The sequence below is a fragment of the Sminthopsis crassicaudata genome, chromosome X (assembly GCF_048593235.1).
Source record: "Sminthopsis crassicaudata isolate SCR6 chromosome X, ASM4859323v1, whole genome shotgun sequence".
In the NCBI taxonomy this organism is placed as follows: Eukaryota; Metazoa; Chordata; class Mammalia; order Dasyuromorphia; family Dasyuridae; genus Sminthopsis; species Sminthopsis crassicaudata.
This window is the reverse complement of record NC_133623.1, coordinates 17906963-17927392: the sequence shown is the minus strand read 5'-3', so window position 1 is coordinate 17927392 and position 20430 is coordinate 17906963. Positions and strand designations below refer to the sequence as shown.

At 37.0% G+C, this 20430-nt stretch overlaps 1 long non-coding RNA gene across 2 annotated transcripts in view; it reads left to right on the top strand.

The window, feature by feature from the left end:
- LOC141548395 (uncharacterized) overlaps nt 1-20430 on the top strand; it is a 273611-nt gene that overhangs the window by 93687 nt on the left and 159494 nt on the right. For both annotated transcript variants that reach the window (XR_012483927.1, XR_012483928.1), the window contains exon 8: nt 5769-5901. This is a non-coding gene — a long non-coding RNA (uncharacterized LOC141548395). The remainder of the gene's footprint in view (nt 1-5768; nt 5902-20430) is intronic.

Below are 20430 nucleotides of genomic sequence, written 5' to 3'. Positions count from 1 at the left end.
CCAGTGGAAAGTTAACTATTCTGATCTTTGAGCCCACCTTTATGACCAGTTCCTGTCCTGATTAAAGGTCTGGATGAACTCATCTGAGCAGTGGTAATAAGACTAATTAATTGGAAAAATCAGTACATCTTGTGACTATATAATTTTTTTGCAGAAGTGTGACCATTCTTAAAGGAACTAAGAGTATTTCCCAGGCAGTTTTGTTTATTGTTGGAAATTAACTTGACAACAATATAGTCTAAATCAAACCATAATATTTTAATTAGATTATGGGTATAAAATCACCTTTGTGAACCAGATTGCCCTAAGGTATAAGCTCCTTCTTGCTACAAGTACTTAACTAACTGTGTGTTTGTGTGTTTGCTTGTAGAAGGATGAATTAAGTTTTTCATGGTGTCCATTCATTGGCTCTGTCTTCCCATTGATAGGAAAGGAAAAGTTATGACAATAGTCTCTAACACTTTTCATCTATAATATCTAATAATTGAAACCGAAAAAAAAAAAGGATTACTTTTGTTTAAATTATCTTCATAATGATGTCATCCGGAGAATTCTAGCAGGTAGAAATAAACGTTTTGAATGCATAGGGACTCCTTATTATGTAAATGTTTGACCAGAGAAAACCATACTATTCACCAAAAGAATAGACTGCACTTCCTCCTGTTATGGCTTTGTTGGACTATGGAATCTTGGGGCTGAAAGGGACACTGGGATGCAGATAGGCAGATGAGGCTTGCCTCAAAATACCCAAGAAACGTAAAACAGCCTATGTTTATGAGTTTTTGCCACTGACATCCACTTATCCTGAGGTTTCTACTGATTTATCAAAACAAAAGAAGGAAGGATCTAGTTTTCTCTAAAATATTGCTAGAAATAAAGTGTAGGTAGGGGGAAGTTTGTGGGCAGAGACCCTGTATCACTTCTGTCTGCTACATCCCTCATATAACTTTGGGAATCTGTACCTGGAGCTATTGATCTTCTGGTACATTATTTTCTGCCATTAACAAGCAATGGCAAGCCATAGATGGAATCAACCAAAAGCTATAGAAGTTCAGCTGATCTGTAAAAAGCTGATGCTGTCACTTAGATTGTAGTAGTAATACTGAAAACTGGCTTGAATATCAGGTATTCCTTAGCAAAAATATTCTCTCCCCGCCCCCCCAACTGAGTTTTTTTCATAACTGGCCAATATATAGGTCTTCAGATTTCTATCAGAAGTAATTGGCAACTTAAAGCCACTGGGGAAAATCACAAAAAGGGTGTGGCTCCCTTCCCATTATTGACTTTGTTTTCCATGAATCCCTTCCATCACAATTTCTTAATCTCCTTTGGAAGAAAGAGCTGAAATGTCTCCTTGGGAAGCAGACCACCGGTGAACGGTCATTTCAAAAATGGCATCCAGCACTGCCGTGTGGGTGATGGGATGCTGAGAATATTGCTCCAAGCAAGGATATAATGAATGTACTGCAAGGAAAGGCAACACATTTGATCTAGGCACCAATCTTTCTGTGGTTCTATTTAATTCTACAGCACCTGTCATGGTTGGATCTGTATGCTTGGGCTGTATTTACCCAGGCAGAGTAAAGTAGACAGGTCACCAATTATCCAGTGAATTCAATCACTGTCGACAGCTAATCGGGATCATTCAGGTACTGAAGCCCATTTTTTCCCTCAAAAACAACATTGTGGGGCCCTGAATCATCAGGATAATGGCCTTGCCTTTCCACTGTGCTTTGGTGTTTTGTACATGTGTTGCATCCATAAGACTGTGTTGTCCAGGGAAATGCAAGTTGGACTGATGTTTGTGTACATCATAATAAGTGAATCAGCTGACCAATCAATTGCTCTGATAAGTACCCAGGTCCTAGCTTTCTTATTGGTCTGCCTGCATCTGTCCTCTCTTCCATCCTGTCACATGATTTCAAGATCAATACTCCTAAAAATATAGATTTGATCATGCTGGTCTCATTTTCCTGCCATGAAAGAAATTAGTCATTGGCTCCCTCTCACTTCAAGGAAAAAAGAAAGATTTACTCTTCTTACATTTAAAGCCCTACTCAATTTGCCTCCTACCTATCTTTCTAGTATTAGTTCATATATTTCCTCTTCAGATGTGCTCCAGTTCTCTTAAACTGGCCTGCTGTTGTGTATTGTCTGTTGTTTGTCCTTCATTGAAGAGGACCAGGACCATGACAATGGGGAGGTGATGCTATGACCTGTGAATGAATTGGATTGAAGTGAGGGGGAGGGCTGTGCAGACTCTCCTGCCTCACTTTCCCCTCCAGACCCATCTGGCCAGGTGGAGATCAGGATGACTGGAGATGGGCCCCCATGCAATGGGAAGCCTTGGCCTTTTTAAGTTCAGATCTTTTCCAGGTCTCAGTGTGACAGGCACTCAGTGATTAAGGCTAGGGAGCAATTGAGACAAAGAATCTCCTCTTCACCTAGTCCAAAACAACATAAATAAAAGAATCTGAGAGGGGAAGACCTTCAGGGTTTCTTGCCAAAGCAGAAATGACTGCTATTTACACAGTCCAAGTTGATCTGGACCAAAACAATGACCGGATGGGGCTTGGCCTAGGACCTGTTGGTGGCCAATTAGAATCAGAGTGGGTTTGGTTTAAGGCCTGGTCCTTGAGAGAAGTTTAGCCAATAAACCCCAAGATATCTTGGGAGGGTTCAGACGTGCAGGTGAGAAAAAATGCTTTTAAGAGCATCTCTAGGTAAGGGTATGATATCCTATATGGACAGAGAAAAGGAGGAAGGAGGCTGGCTGTTGTCTGTACGTGGCCTTTGATCTCCGTCTCCTTGCTTTTCCTCCATGTGTGGAATGTGTGTAGTCTTACTCTGCGCCATAGAGTCCCTGCTTCTTTTACAGCACAGCCCCAGCGCTGCCTTCCACAGGAGGCCTCTGCTGACCCTCTCACTTACCATCCCTCCCTTTGCATTCTGCTGTGTGTACCATAGATTTTTTGACATGTTCACGATGGACCTCTCAGCAGAACATGAGCTGCTTTGTCCTTCCATCTCCAGCACTGTCCTTGAACAGTGCTTAGGTGCTTAATAAATAGTTGATGAATCAAATCCTAAATGTTAAAGCAAATGTTTACTCTGCCACATTAGGGCTAATTACGTTGTTATAAAGCCACAATCATTCTCATCTTTGGAAAGATGTGATGTAATAACCTAAGAACAAGCATTGCACTGTTTTTAAGAAGCACATCAGTAGATGGCTTTTGGCAGCTCTTTGTGAATTTGTTTTATGAAGGCTCTAGGTGGCCTGGAGGGTCTCAGATTCCAACAAATAGGTACAATGAAACAACATTTATTAAATGCCTTTCCTGTGCCAAGGATTTGGCTATACGCTGGCGATACAAATAGAAAAGATGAGGAATCTCCAATTCTTTAAGAGCTCATTTGTGAATGGGAGGGGACACCGTGTATGGGTGATCAAATGATAGTGTCAGAGGACTAGAGGCAGGGCAAGGTAATACCTGGAAGATCTGGAAGACGGTAGATTAATAGCTGTTGAGAAGTAGTAGGTTTCCACCTGACTCGAAGAAACAGAATTTCATTGAAATCATATGCTCAGCGAAGTAGACTACTTGGGTTTCGGTCAGTGCCAGACAGCAGGAGGGGGAAAGAGGGGAAAATAAAGTAGGAGTCCCCATAGTGTGAGTGTATCTCCACCTTGACCATCTCTTTTACTAGTAGACTGTTTAGATGATTACCTTTTAGAGTTAAGCATGGTTAGAAATTCTTTTATCCAAATTTCTTTGCCTGTACTCATATGAAAATGTATTTAACCTGTTTATACATGAATAACCTAAGTCAGATTTGGGCTTCTAAAGGTAGAGATACAAGTAGGAGGAAGGGGACCATGGGATGTAGACAGAATGCTGATTCTAGAGTCACGGGACCTCCGTTCTGGCTCTGGCTTTTTGTTTCTTGAGTGATTCTATATTAGTCACTTCCTTTCCCTGCACCATAATTTCTTCTTCTGTAAAATGAGCACATTGGACTGCAAACATGTGAGATGCCCTTCCAGCTATGTTTCTTTGATCCTTTGATATCTGTGCATTTTTGACAGTCAGACCTCAGACTTTTGATTTCCAGAATTGCACTAAATTGTTGAAATCCATTAGCCTCTTTCCCCGCTGTAGTTCTATACTAAATACAGCAAAGATACCTTTTATGAAGTGTTGGACTAGGGAGAAAGAAAGTCAAAGTAATTTTGAAAAGGGAAGTTTTCTAGGGACTTGAGTTATTGTTCCTGTAAATATTAGGAAAATGTTTTAGATGCTTGGTGAGTGACTTTACTGTTTATACAGCTTGTTATAGGCCTTTAGCCAGATGATTAGATACAGTGTATAATTTGGAAGAGTACTGATAGAAAACCTGAGTTCAAGTCCCTCCTCAAAGATTAACTGTGTTACCTTAAGTTTACCCTTCATGTGCTTTGAGAAATTCATTAGCATCTGTATTCTTGGACACCAAGGTGGCAGTCTGCAGTGGAGCAAGGAATTCTTTATGCTGAAAAAATTGCAGAATCTTTGCAAATTTATATATGAGGTATAAATGAAGAAATGCAACTGACAAAAATGCTACTCTTTAATATTCCAATAAGTTCACGATAGCATCTCCGTGGATATTCATTCCAACCTTGCAGATCGTAGCCTGTCTCAGTTTGCCTATCCTTGTTGATGCTTGTTCATGTCCTCCCGTGAGTTCACCAGAAGGATTCTGCTTAATGTTCTTGAAGCCTTCTTTGTTTTCTCTTTTAACATCAGGAGAATACTTGTGGAAGGCATGAGCTGTCAATCAGCTACTGATATTCATCATATAGAAAACTGACATTTACCATGAACTCCTTAAATACCATCATGAATAATTGCTGTATGTGGTAGAAGTCTGCATTTTCAGGGACGGGAAGGAGAGAATCTCACGCAAAAAGTACCCACATACCTATCATGCATCTGGACATCACTAACAAGGGCGTGGCATTCTCTAAGCACTGATTAGCGTTTTTTAGCTAAAAATGTGATTTTAAGACTTTGAAATTAGTATCCAGTATCAAAAGAAATTAGCAGAAACCACTGTTACTCAGCTCATCCTGAAAACCCATCATGTGATAGTTGATTTAGTAATGACTTAACTTTCTTAGTTACTGTGATATTATTGAGCTGCTCTTAAAACATGCCTATGTTAATTGGGCTCCTAGACAGTAGAAAAAAATAAATCAGATGAAAACATACATCCTTATACATTTGCAAATGCATCACCTTGAACTCCTTTGAGGTGTCACTCTAATTAACAATGAAACACATTTTTGTCTCTAAAAATTCTTGTTGGTTGCCCAAGAGGTAGCAGAAATTCACTTTGCTAGATTGTATTCGCTTTAATAGGATGAGGTGCAGAGACTCCAGAGAGTTGTGTCTCTGACTTCTACCCTTTGGGTGCTCTCTTCTCATCTGTCCAACTTGAGAAAACTGAACCCAAGAATGGGGAGGGAGTGAAGAGGAAACTTCAAAATAGTGTGTGAAGCCTGCAAGTTGAAAAAATCAATGTGCTAATGCTCTTAATATTATGTGTGTATGCATTATACTCATTGAGCATAATCTTAGGAAAAGGAAGTAATGGGATCATTTACATGCGTAAGCTGCTTAGAAAATGAAGCTGCCAGCCCACCAGTTCTGAACTTTGATTCTGTCTTTAGTTTCACTCCTGGAACTTACAAGTAATCTTATTCACAAATTATTCTATTTCAGGAATATTTCTCCTTTGTAAAGAAGGCTTCTGTTTCAATGTAAAGCTGATTTTTGGACCATCATCATAAAATATGATAACCAAAGATAACCAGAGAAAAAACATTGTGGTGTCAGTATGGACCCAGGAATGACAGTAAGTAGAGTTGGGGTGTGGGGGAGAGGTTGTCAGGCAGGAGGGATTGAGGATAGAGTCCTAACCAGGACACAGAGCATGTAGCTTGTACTTAGTTTCATTTTGGATACCATAACCATTTGGTAAGTCATCTTTTCTTGGAAAGTTAAGGGGAGACATTTTTCCCAGTAGTACTTTTTTTCCAAATAAATATAATTTTCAACATACATTTTTGTAAAACTTTGTGTTCCAAATTTTTCTCCCTCCTCTCCCTCAGTTCCTCCCTCCCCAAGACAGCAAATAGTCTGAGAGAGGTTGAACCACGTGCATTTCTTTTAAACATATTTCCATATTAGTCATGTTCTGCCAAAAAAAAAAAAATTCAGACAAAAAAGGGAAAAACCACGAGGGGGGGGGGGAAGCAAGCAAACAACAACAGAAAAGGTGAGAATACTTTGCTTTGATCCACATTCAGTCTCCCTTGTTCTCTCTCTGAGTGTAGATAGTGCTTTCCATTGCAAGGCTATTGGAATTTTCTTGAATCACCTCATTGATGAAAAGAGCTAAGTCCATCACAGTTGATCATCACATAGTTTTGATTTTTATTTTATTTATTTTTTAATACACATTGCTTTATGAATCATGTTGGGAGACGAGATTAGAACAAAAGAAAACCCACAAGAGAAAAAAATAGAAAAAAGAAGTGAACATGGAATGTGTTGATTTATAATCAATTTCTATAGTTCTTTTTCTGAATATAGATGGTGTTTTCTGTTCAAAGTTTAGTGGGATTGCCTTGGATCCTTGAACCACTAAGAAGAACTAAGTCTTTCATAGGTGATCATCACACATTCTTGCTGTTACTTTGGTTTTTTTTTATTCATTTTTCCAAATTATCCCCTCCCTCCCTCCACTCCCTCCCCCCATGACAGGTAATCCCATACCTTGCTGTTACTTTGTACAATGTATTCCTGGTTCTGCTTGTTTTGCTCAGCAGCAGTTCATGAAAATTTTTCCAGACCTTTCTAAAGTCAGCTTGTTCATCATTTTTATAGAACAATAATATGCCATTACTTTCATATACCACAACTTATTCTGCCCTTCCTCAATTGATGGGCATCTGCTCACTTTCTCACTTTTTATGGTAGCAATTCTTTGCTACCATAAAAAGAGCTGCTACATACATTTTTCACATGTGGATTGTTTTCCCTCCTTTATGGTTTTTTTTTGTTTGTTTGTTTTTAGGATACAGGTCCAGTAATGGCACTGCTGGGTTAAAGGAAATATATAATTGTTAGCCCTTTGGCAGAGTTACAGATTGCCTTCCAAAAAACTTCCAAAATAGGAGTTCAGAAGTCCCCCAGGTTTGCATTAGTGTCCCAGTTTTCCCACATCCCTTCCAACATTTATCACTATCTTTTCCTGGCATCTTAACCAATGTGAGAGGTGTAAAGGGGTACCTCACAGTTCCTTTGATTTGTATTTCTTTAGAATCAATAGTGATTTAGAGCATTTTTTAATATGAAGATGGCTTGAATTTTGTTATCTGAAAATTGTTCATATCCTTTGGACCATTTATCAATTGGGAAATGACATGTATACTCATAAATTTGACAGAATTCTTCATTTATTTTAGATATGACACCTTTATCAGAAACACTGGCTGTAAAATTTTTTCCCAGCTTTGTACTTCCCTATTAATCTTATTTTGTTGATTTTGTTTATGCAGAAACTTTTTAATTTAATGTAAAGTTGTTCATTTTGCCTTTTGTAATGTTTTCTAGTTCTTCGGTCATAAATTCCTCCTTTTTCCCAAGATGTAATACAGGGGTTCTCAAATCACGGCCTGCTAAGGACGTTTATGCGGCCTGCCGGGTTATGGCAAATGGGCTGAGGGGCGGAGACAGAGTGGGAGTTTGTTTTTACTATAGTCTGGCCCTCCAACAGTCTGAAGGGCAGTGAACTGGCCCCCTATTTTAAAAGTTTGTGGACCACTGATCTAATAGGTAAATTATACCTTGTTCTCCTAATTTCTTTATGATATCATCCTTTATGCCCAAATCATGTATCCATTTTGACCTTATTTGAGTATGGTGTGTGAGATATAGGTTTTATCTGTTTCTGACATTTTCCAGTTTTCCCAGCAATTTTTGTGGAATAGCTAATTCTTATCCCTGAAAATAAGAGTTTTAGGTTTGGTACCACTAAGCCACCAACCTTTGCTTTTTTTTTTTTTTTTTTTTTTTTTTAATTAATTCTCTTGATATCCTTGTTCTTTTGTTCTTCCGGGTAAATTTTGTTGTTTTTTCTAGTTCTGTAAAATAAATAATATTTTAGCAATTTGTTTGGTATGGCACTGAACAAGTAGACCAATTTAGGCAGAATTGTCATTTTTATTATATTAGCTCGGCCTACCTATGAGCTATTGATATTTTTCCAATTGTTTAGATCTGACTATAATTGTGTGAAAAGTGTTTTGTAATTGTGTTCTTATAGTTCCTAGGTTTGTCTGGGCAGGTAAACACCCAAATATTTTATTTTGTCTTCTGTTATTTTTAATGGACTTCCCCTTTCTATCTCTTGTTGCTGGGCTTTGTCAGTAATACATAGATATGGTGATGATTTTTGTGGTTTTAAGGTAATTATGTACTGTGTACAATATTTTCCTGGTTCGGTTCATTTCACTAACCAATTTGTTTTAAGAGAATAAGAAGATGGGAAAGGAAAGCCCTGCTTTGTGTGGAGGGCACTCTTAGAGGAGGGAGGCTTTAGTAGGATGAGTTGGATGAACTGAGAAAGGTCTCCTAGAAGAGGTAGTTTTTGATCTGATTCTTGATGGTAACCAGGGTTTCTAAGGGTAGGAATAAGAGGAAGAGCATTCTATGCCTGAAGGACTACAAATGCAAAATTATATACTTAGGAATTGGAGTGTAGTATCTGAAGAATAGAAAGGCTAGGATCAGTAGAATGGAATGTATGGAAGGAAGGATAATGTTATAAGATGGTAAAGACATGAAGAGACCAAGTTGTAAAGAGATTCAAATACCAAAGGAATTTGTTTTATTCTAGAGTCCATAATGATCCACTGGTAATTTTGAACTGTTAAATTTTTTTATTATTTATTTTTAACATTATTTTATTTTTAAAATTTTGAGTTCCAAATCTTCCTCCTTCCCATCTCTCCCCTATCCATTGAAAAATAAGCGATATGATATTAATCAAACATGGAAAATCATGCAAAACGTATTTCTGTATTAGCCATAAAGCAAAAAGTATAAAGAAAGTGAGAAAATTTTATACTTCAGTTTGTACTCAGAGGTTATCATTTCTCTTTTTGGAGGTAGATAGCATTTTTTTCTCCCTCATGAATTATTTGGAATTGTCTTGGATCACAGTTTTGATCAAAGTAGCCAAGTCTTTCACAAGTGCTCATAATTACAGCATTGCTTTTACTGTGCACAATGCTCTCCCAGTTTTCACTTCATTTTGATTAAGTTTGTATAGTCTTGCCGTGGTTTTGTTTTTCTGAAAGCACTTTCTGTAGCGTAATCATGCTACACGTTGTTCAGCCATTCCCTAAATGAAGATCCTCCATTCAATTTCTTTCTCATTGTTTGCCTCCAAAATAGCTGCCATAAATTATTTTTACATATTGATTCTTTTCCTTTGTCTTTGATCTTTTGGCTAACAGATCTGGTAGTAGAAAGTGTGTACAGTTTGATAGTCCTTTGGACATAGTTCCATATTATTTTCAATGGTTGAACCAGTTCACAGCTCCACCATCAGTTTATTAGTGTACCTATTTTTTCTCATCTGCTTAAATATTTGTTTCTGATATTTTCATTTGCATTTCTCTGATCAATACTGATTTAGATCCTTTTTATACAATTGTAAATAACTTTGATTTCTTCTTCTGAAAACTTTCTGTTCATGTCTTTTTGAGGATTTATAAATTGAGAAGTGCCTTTTTAAAAAGATGAATTTGTATATTTGAGAAAGGAGGCCTTTATCAGAGAAACTTGCTGTAAATTTTTTTGATAGTCTTAATTTCCTAGTAAAACATAGTTTCCCTGATTATCCCTTTTAATTAGATCTATTTTTGTTTTTGCTTTGTCAGAGATCATGATTGCTACTCCTGTGTTTTTTACTTTACCTAAAGCATAATAAATTTTGCTCCAGCCCTTTATTTTAATTCTGTGTGTATCTTTCTTTTTCATGTTTGTTGTTTATAAAGAACATGTTGCTGGTATTTTATAGGTGAGCTCATCCCATTCACATTCACAATTATAATGACTATATTTCCTTCCATCCAACCTTCTCTTTCTTTTTTCCTGCCTTTACTCAAAAGTATGTTTTTGTTTCTGATTTCTTCCTCCCCTATATTTTATCATCTCTCCCTACCCCTACTGTTTATTTTGCCCCTCTCTTCTAATATCCTTTTTGGATAAGATACATTTCTATACCCAACTTAGTCTGTGAATGTGTGTGTGTGTGTGTGTGTGTGTGTCTGTGTGCGCGCATATTTGTATTATTCTTTGCTCTTTGAATCAATTCCAATGAGAATGAGGTTCAAGTTATCTTGTCTCTCTCCTTCCCATGTTTCTCTACTATAAAAGCTCTCCTTGATGTGGAAGGTCTGGGATTTAATTGTAGTATTCCTGGGAGTTTTCATTTTGGGTTTTCTTTCAGGAGGTATTCAGTGTTGTTGTTTTTTTCTTTTTCAATTTCTGTTTCACCCTTAGGCAATCAGAGAAGTGTTCCTTGATAATTTCTTGAAATATGATGTTCAGATTCTTTCCTATTATGACATTCAGGTAGTTCAATAATTCTTCAATTTTTTTCTCCTCAGTCTGTTTTCTAATCTGTCAGTTATTTTTCTGATGAGATATTTCACGGTTTTCTCTTTTTTTTTCAGTCTTCTGACTTTGTTTTGTTGTTTCTTGCTGTGTTGTGAACACTTGCCCAATTTTAATTTTTAAGAAATTATTTTGTTGAGTGAGTTTTTATAACTTTTTATTACTTTTATTTTTTTTTTTTAATTTTTTTTTATTATATTTTTTATTATATATATATATATATATATATTTTATAATATTATCCCTTGTATTCATTTTTCCAATTTACCCCCCCTCCCTCTATTCCCTCCCCCCGACGACAGGCAATACCATACATTTTACATGTGTTACAATATAGTCTAGGTACAATACATGTGTGCGAATATCACTTTCTTGTTGCACAATAAACATTAGAATCCGAAGGTACATGCAACCTGGGCAGACAGATATTAGTGCTAACAATTTTCATTCCCCTCCCAGTGTTTCTTCTCTGGGTGCAGCTACCTCTGTCCATCATTGATCAACTGGAAGTGAGTTGGATCTTCTTTATGTTGAAGATTTCCACTTCCATCAGAATACATCCTCATACAGCATTGTTGTTGAAGTGTACAGTGATCTTCTGGTTCTGCTCATTTCACTCAGCATCAGTTGATTTAAGTCTCTCCAACCCTCTCTGTATTCCTCCTGCTGGTCATTTCTTACAGAGCAATAATATTCCATAACCTTCATATACCACAATTTACCCAACCATTCTCCAACTGATGGACATCCATTCATCCTCCAGTTTCTAGCTACAACAAAAAGAGCTGCCACAAACATTTTGGCACATATATGTCTCTTTCCGCTCTTTAGTATTTCTTTGGGATATAATCCCAGTAGTAGCGCTGCTGGGTCAAAGGGTATGCACAATTTGATAACTTTTTGGGCATAATTCCAGATTGCTCTCCAGAATGGCTGGATTCTTTCACAACTCCACCAGCAATGTATTAGTGTCCCAGTTTCCCCACATCCCCTCCAACATTTGTCATTATTTGTTCCTGTCATCTTAGCCAATCTGACAGGTGTGTAGTGGTATCTCAGAGTGGTCTTAATTTGCATTTCTCTGATCAGTAGTGATTTGGAACACTCTTTCATGTGAGTGGATATAGTTTCAATTTCTTCCTCTGAGAATTGTCTGTTCATATCCTTTGACCATTTATCAATTGGAGAATGGTTCGGTTTCTTATAAATTTGGGTCAGTTCTCTATATATTTTGGAAATGAGACCTTTGTCAGAACCTTTGTTTTTAAAAATATTTTCCCAATTTGTTATTTCCCTTCTAATCTTGTTTGCATTAGTATTATTTGTACAGAAACTTTTTAGTTTGATGTAATCAAAATCTTCTATTTTGTGATCAATAATGATCTCTAGTTCTCCTCTGGTCATAAATTCCTTCCTCCTCCACAAGTCTGAGAGGTAGATTATCCTCTGTTCCTCCAATCTATTTATTATCTCCCTCTTTATGCCTAAATCATGGACCCATTTTGATCTTATCTTGGTATATGGTGTTAAGTGTGGATCCATATCTAATTTCTGCCATACTAATTTCCAGTTTTCCCAACAGTTTTTTCCGAATAATGAATTTTTATCCCTAATGTTGGAATCTTTGGGTTTGTCAAAGATTAGATTGCTATAGATGTACCCTTTTTTGTCCTTTGTATCTAATCTGTTCCACTGATCTACCGGTCTATTTTGTAGCCAATACCAAATGGTTTTGGTGACTGCTGCTATATAATATAGCTTTAGATCAGGTACACTTAGACCACCTTCCTCTGAGTTTTTTTTCATTAGTTCCCTTGCAATTCTTGACCTTTTATTCTTCCATATGAATTTTGTTGTTATTTTTTCTAGGTCATTAAAATAGTTTCTTGGGAGTCTGATTGGTATAGCACTAAATAAATAGATTAGTTTGGGGAGTATTGTCATCTTTATTATATTCGCTCGGCCTATCCAAGAGCACTGAATGTCTTTCCAATGATTTAAATCTGATTTTATTTTTGTGGCAAGTGTTTTGTAATTTTTCTCATATAATTCCTGACTTTTCTTTGGTAGATGGATTCCCAAATATTTTATACTCTCAACATTTGTTTGGAATGGAATTTCTCTTTGTATCTCTTGCTGTTGCATTTTGTTAGTGATATATAAAAATGCCGAGGATTTATGTGGATTTATTTTGTATCCTGCCACTTTGCTGAAATTTTGAATTATTTCTAGTAGCTTTTTAGCAGAGTCTTTGGGGTTCTCTAAGTATACCATCATGTCATCTGCAAAAAGTGATAGTTTGATTTCCTCATTTCCTACTCTAATTCCTTGAATCTCTTTCTCGGCTCTTATTGCCGAGGCTAGCGTTTCTAGTACTATATTGAATAGTAATGGTGATAGTGGGCAACCTTGTTTCACTCCTGATCTTACAGGGAAAGGTTGCAGTTTATTTCTATTGCATATTATGCTTACTGACGGTCTTAAATATATACTCCTGATTATTCTAAGGAATAATCCATTTATTCCTATACTCTCAAGAGTTTTTAGTAGGAATGGATGTTGGATTTTGTCAAATGCTTTTTCTGCATCTATTGAGATGATCATATGGTTCTTATTAATTTGATTATTAATATGGTCAATTATATTAATAGTTTTCCTAATATTAAACCAGCCCTGCATTCCTGGAATAAATCCTACTTGATCATAGTGTATTATCTTGGAGATGATTTTCTGAAGTCTTTTTGCTAATATCTTATTTAAGATTTTAGCATCAATATTCATTAAGGAGATTGGTCTATAATTTTCTTTCTCAGTTTTCGATCTACCAGGTTTAGGTATCAGTACCATGTCTGTGTCATAAAAGGAGTTTGGTAGGACTCCTTCATCCCCTATTTTTTCAAATAATTTATATAACATTGGGGCTAATTGTTCTTTAAATGTTTGGTAGAATTCACATGTGAATCCATCTGGCCCTGGGGATTTTTTCCTGGGGAGTTGATTAATAGCTTGTTCTATTTCTTTTTCTGAAATGGGACTATTTAAGCAATTTATCTCCTCCTCTGTTAATCTAGGGAGCCTATATTTTTGGAGAAAGTCATCCATTTCACTTAAGTTATCAAATTTATTGGCATAAAGTTGGGCAAAGTAACTCCTTATTATTTCTCTAATTTCCTCTTCATTGGTGGAAAGATCCCCCTTTTCATTTGTAAGACTATCAATTTGATTTTCCTCTTTCTTTTTTTTGATCAAATTTACCAAAGGTTTATCTATTTTATTGGCTTTTTCATAAAACCAACTTTTGGTTTTATTTATTAATTCAATAGTTTTTTTACTTTCAATTTTATTGATTTCTCCTTTTAATTTTTGTATTTCGAGTTTAATTTTTGGTTGGGGGTTTATAATTTGGTCTTTTTCTAGCCTTTTAAGTTGTAAGCCCAATTCATTAATCTTCTCTTTCTCAATTTTCTTCAAATAAGCCTCTAAAGATATAAAATTTCCCCTTATTACTGCTTTAGCTGCATCCCAAAGATTTTGATATGATGTCTCATCATTATCATTATCTTGGGTGAAATTGTTAATTGTTTCTATAATTTGCTCTTTCACCCAGTCATTCTTTAAGATGAGATTATTCAGTTTCCAATTACTTTTTGGTCTATTTACCCCTAACTTTTTACTGAATGTAGCTTTTATTGCATTGTGATCTGAGAAGAAGGCATTTATTATTTCTGCCTTCCTACATTTAATTTTGAGATCTTTATGTCCTAATATATGGTCAATTTTTGTATAGGATCCATGAACTGCTGAGAAGAAAGTATATTCCTTCCTATTGCCATTCAGTTTTCTCCAAAGGTCTATCATACCTAGTTTTTCTAATGTTCTATTTACTTTTTTAATTTCTTTCTTGTTTGTTTTGTGGTTTGATTTGTCTAAATCTGAGAGTGCAAGGTTGAGATCTCCCACTATTATAGTTTTACTGTCTATTTCTTCTTGCAGTTCTCTTAACTTTTCCTTTAGAAAGTTAGATGCTATACCACTTGGTGCATATATGTTTAGTATTGATATGGCTTCATTATTTATGCTACCTTTCAGCAGGATATAGTTTCCTTCCTTATCTTTTTTAACGAGATCTACTTCTGCTTTTGCTTGATCTGAGATAAGGATAGCTACCCCTGCTTTTTTGGCTTTACCTGAAGCATAATAAGCTCTGTTCCAACCTTTTACCTTTACTCTGTATGTATCTCCCTGCTTTAAGTGTGTTTCCTGTAGACAACATATTGTAGGGTTCTGCTTTTTGATCCAATCTGCTATCCGTCTCCGTTTGATGGGATCGTTCATCCCATTTACATTTACAGTTAAAATTACTAATTCTGTATTTCCTGCCATCGTATTATCCCCAGATTATACTTTTTTCCCTTGACCCCCCTGATCCCCCTCCCCGATATTTAATTTACAGACCCCCCTTGTGACGCGCAACCCTCCCTCTTTTTTTTTTTTTTTTTTTTTTTAGGATCCCTCCCCCCTCCCTCCAAGTCCCTTCACTTATTCTCCTTTTCCTTTCCCCTTTTCCTCTCCCCCCTTTTAATGAGGTGAGAGAAAATTCTCTGAAAAACAAATATGTTAATTATTTACTCTTTGAGCCTCTTCTGATGAGAGTAAGATTCACACAATGATTCTCCCCCTCACTAAGTTCCCTCAGATATGGTGTATTTTCTATGTCTCTTCCTGGGATGTAGTTTCCCTCTTTTTATCACTCCTTCCCCTTTTTCTGAACCGACCTCCTTCCCTTTACCACACCCCCCTTTTTTTCTTTTATATCAGTAAAATCAAATTATCCTTGAGTATTTTTTATATACCCACAACAAAGTTACAGTTCTCAAGGGTTCTGTGTACCTTTTTCTGTTTCTCTTCAGTCTTGTGGATGTAGATCAAATTTTTTGTTTAAGTCTGGTTTTTTTCTTAGAAACATATAGAATTCCTCTGTTTCATTGAATGACCATCTTCTTCCATGGAAAAAGATGCTAAACTTAGCTGGGTAGTTCATTCTTGGTTGCAGTCCTTGATCTTTTGCCTTTCGGAATATCAGGTTCCAGGCCCTTCTATCTTTTAATGTGGAGGCAGCCAGATCTTGGGTGACCCTTATTGTGGCACCTTGGTATTTAAATTGTTTTTTTCTAGCTGCTTGCAGGATTTTCTCCTTTGTGTGGTAATTCTGCAGCTTAGCCACAATATTCCGTGGTGTTCTTTTTTTAGGGTCTATTTCAGAAGGAGTTCGATTAATTCTTTCCACATCTACTTTCCCTTCTGTTTCTATTATCTCTGGACAGTTCTCTTTGATAATTTCCTGTAAAATAGAATCTAGGCTCTTTTTTTGGTCATAGTTTTCTGGAAGTCCAATAATCCGCAGATTATCTCTCCTAGATCTATTTTCCAGGTCTATAGATTTTCCCAGTAAGTATTTGACGTTGTTCTCCAGCTTCTCATTTTTTTTGTTTTGTTTGACTGATTCTTGGGTTCTCTGTGAATCATTCATTTCTATTTGTTCCATCCTGACTTTTAAGGAGTTATTTTCTTCTTTCACAGTTTTTAGTTCTTTTTGTAAATGCCCAATTTCGTTTTTAAATGAATTATTTTGCTCTATTGAGTTTTTTTCCATTTCCCTAATTTTTTTTTTTTGAGAATTATTTTCTTTTTCCAATTCAGAAATTCTATTTTCTTGAGACTTTTTTATCTTTTCCAATTCAGAAATCCTACTTTCCTGTGTTTTTTTAACCTTTTCTAATTCACTAATTTTGTTTCCCTGCATCTCCTGTGAATTCTTTATTTTTTCCAACTCCAATTTCAGGACATTATTATTCTCTATCATAACTTCTCTTTCCTTTCCCCATTTTTCTTCGATCTCCCTCAATTTCTTAAGAGCTTCTTCTAGGAGAGAGTTATGTGATGGGGGGCAGGAATCGTTCCCCTTTAGGTTGTTATCTGATTCTCTGCTGTCAACTTCCTCGGGGTTGGACACCCGCTCTTTCTCTGTATAGAAGGAATCTATGGTTTTTCTAGCTTTTTTGTTCATACTTAAAAAAAATCTTTTGGGGTCTGTCTCTGGGGTAGGAAATTATTTACTTCTTTACCAGCTTCCTCCCAGACCGGATGGATGCACCGGCTCCTGCGCCTGAGCTAAGAGAGAGCTCTGGGAGAGAGTTCCCCACCCTCTCCCTGGGAGTGCCTCAGAGGTGATTAGCACTGCTGTGCTTCGAGGGCGTAGAATAGTGAAGACTGCAGGAAGCTCAGCCTATGTGTCCGGGTGGGGAGTGGGTGTCTGCAGCAGGTGACGTAAGAAGCCCCTGCGCTCAAACTGGAAGTGTCTGCCAGAAACCGCGGTCCCTAGTTCAAAGGTTCCGCTTCTCTGGGACTTCCTGGAGCTGAGTTCCACTCCCTCCAGCTAAGCTAGGCAGTGTGTGTTGCCTTGGGCCGTATCCACCCACTTGTCAGTCTCTTAACTATTCTCAGGAGGTAGCTGAGGCCACACCCCCTGGTGCCGAGTCACCCCCAGGGTCCGGGGAAAATTTAATCTGAGTTTTAAAATATTTTGGCTTTCTCTTCTGAACTGCTAAATAATTAGCAGAGAAGAGCTAACAGCCTGTGCCAGATTCCTTTACCTCAGTGGCTTCTCTGATCCCAGAGCCCCTCCCAGCGCAATGGGCGCAGTGTGCCCCTACCCCACCGTCTGTGCTGGTCTTTCTTATTCCTCCCCTGAGAACTGACCTTTCCTGTTGAAACTCCAGATTCTCTTCAGCTGGTAAGTCGTGCTTCCAGTCCTTGTGGTATCTATCAGTCCTGAGCTAATTTTGAGACTTAATTTATCTAATTGGTTGTGAGGGAGTGAGGACGCTCACTGAGTCGTGTGTTTCCTCTCCGCCATCTTGGCTCCGCCCCCCTCTACTTTTATTTTTGATCAAATTTTTATTATTTTTATTACTTGATCAATTCTACTTTTTAGGAAGTTCTTTTCTTCAGGAAATGTTTATGCTTTTTTACTATATAGACAATTTTGTTTTTTAAAGTATTAATTTCTTCATTATTTTTGTCTTTTTGTTTTTAGAATGATGTTAATTTTCTTTTCATAATTTTAATATCACTCATTTCTTTTCCCAATGTTTCCTTTCCCATTCCCATCTCTTTCTTGAACTCTTCCAGGAATTCTTGTTGGGCATTTTTCTTTGAGGCTTTGTAACTGTTTTCACATTGTTGTCCTTTTCTGAGTTTGTCTTGGATCTTTCCTGCTACCACAAGTAACTTTTTATGGTCAAGTTCTTTTTTTATTGTTTGTTTCTTTGCCACCCTGTTTCTAATACCCTCTTGTTTGGAATAGTGAGCAGGGTTACATGCTTTCTTGTAGCCACAAAAATAGTAGGGCTCCCCTCTGCCTTGCAGCTGTGACCAGGGCCCCTGCTTCTTTGTGACTAATTCTTCTGTGCTCCTCTCTGCCCTAGAACAGCAACGCTAAATCACATATGGACAATCAGTGCCTCTTGTACCCATTACTAGTAAAGGATCCTTTGTAATTTCTTTTGAACAAGTTTTTGAACTTCCTTACCATCTCTTGGCTGAAAAGTCCTGAAGCTCCTGTGTCAGTAGCCTCCAAGCCCCCTGCTGGTGCTCGTTGTGTGCTCTGGGCTGATCCTGTCTTGGTGTCACAGGCATATTCTGCTGACCTTCTTAGTTATCTTAAGCTAGAAAAATATCTCATTCTGAAGTTTTGTTCGCCATGCTGCTCCAAAATTTGATTTGAGGAATTGTTTTAAAGTTGTTTGGAGGGAAATTTTGGGAAAATTGCTACCTATATTTTGCCATCTTGTCTCCACCCTCCCTCCTCCACCACTGGTGTTTATTGAGGGGGAATGTATGTGACATGGTGAGACCTATTCTTCAGGGAAATCACTTTGGCAACTCTATAAAAGATGGATTGAATGGGGAGAGTCTTACTTAGGATATTGTTGCAATAGTCTAGACAAGGATAGTCCAGGATGATGGCTGGAATTAGGTTGGTATCTCTGCAACTGAATTTTTCCCCCTCACCTTTGGGCATCCTGGTTGTGATTGCGTACCCCTAGGGTCAGTTGTGATGTAAGAACTCTTACTGATATCTTTTTTAGAATTCTTTATTGCCACATTGATAGCAGTTATGGGGCTCTTTCAAACTAGCCCCTGATCTGTTAGAAATTAGGAAGTCTTATATTCAAATTCTGACTTTGACAATCATAAGTTATGTGGGCAAATTCCTTCACCTCTCTGAGTCTTTCATCTAAGAAAGATGCCATATATTCATTTTTCTTGAGAGGATGTGCTGGTTGTGACCAAGAGCCACCTTGAGTCCTGTAATTTTAAGGAATCAAACCATCATAGTGGGCGAAGTACCTTGCTTCAAATCATATAGATAGTGACTAACTGACTTAAGGTTCTTTCTGATTCTAAAATTTTATACTTCTATATTAACTATTGCTAAGAATGATGCCTCTGAAAAAGGAAAGGTAGAATGGCATAAATTATTTGATAAAAGTAGTATCAAAGGGATATTACATTGGAAGGGAAGATGGGGGAGGTGGAAGGAGAACATGTGAATCTTACTCTCATCAGAATTGGCTTATAGAGGGAATACCATACACACTCTGTTGGTTGTAGAAATCTTTCTTAAAATACAAGACAGTAGGAAGGGAAGGGAATATGAGACAGGGAGGTGATGGTAGAAGGAAGTGCAGATTGGGGGAAGTAAAAGAAGCAAAACACTTTTGCGAATAGACAGGTTGAAAGGAGAAAATAGGCTAAGTGAGAAAATTAGGATGGAGGAAAATATATAGTGTTACTGTGGGAAAAAAAAAACCCAGTAAATTTCTTTGATAATGACCTCATTAGTCACATATGTAGAAAACTATTGACAAATGGCGAAAGGATATGAATAGACAGTTTTCGAATGAAGTCATCAAAGCTATCTATAGACATGAAAAAATGCTCTAAATCAATATTGATTAAAGAAATGCAAATTGAAACAACTCTTAGCTACCTCTCCATACCTATTGGATTTGCTAATATGACAGAAAAGAAAAAAGACTAATGTTGGAGGGGATGTGGGAAAATTAAGACACTAATGTGCTGTTGGCAAAATTATACACTGATCTAAAACCATTCTGGAGAGCAATTTGGACCTATGCCCAGAGGACTATAAAACCATGCATACCCTTTGACCAAGCAGTACTACTATTAGGTCTGTATCTCAAAGAGCTAAAAAGCAGAAAGGAAAAGGACCTATATGTACAAAAGTATTTATGGCAGTTCTTTTAATGGTGGAGAAGAACTGGAAATTGAGGGGATGTCCATCAATTGGGGAATGGTTGAACAAGTTGCTATAAACAACTGATTGTGACAGGATACTATTTTACTATAAGAAATTATGAGCTGGATATTTTTAGAAAAATCTGGAAAGACTAACATGATCTGATGCAAAATGAAATGAACAGAACCTGGGGAACATTGTACACAAATAACAGTAATATTGTATGAAGATCAAGTATGAAAAACTTAGCTATTCTCAGCAATACAATGATCCAAGAGAGTTTTGAAGGATTTGTGATGAAAAGTGCAGTCCATTTGCAGAGGATGAACAGGTGAAGTCTGAATGCAGATTGAAGCATACTTTTTCTTT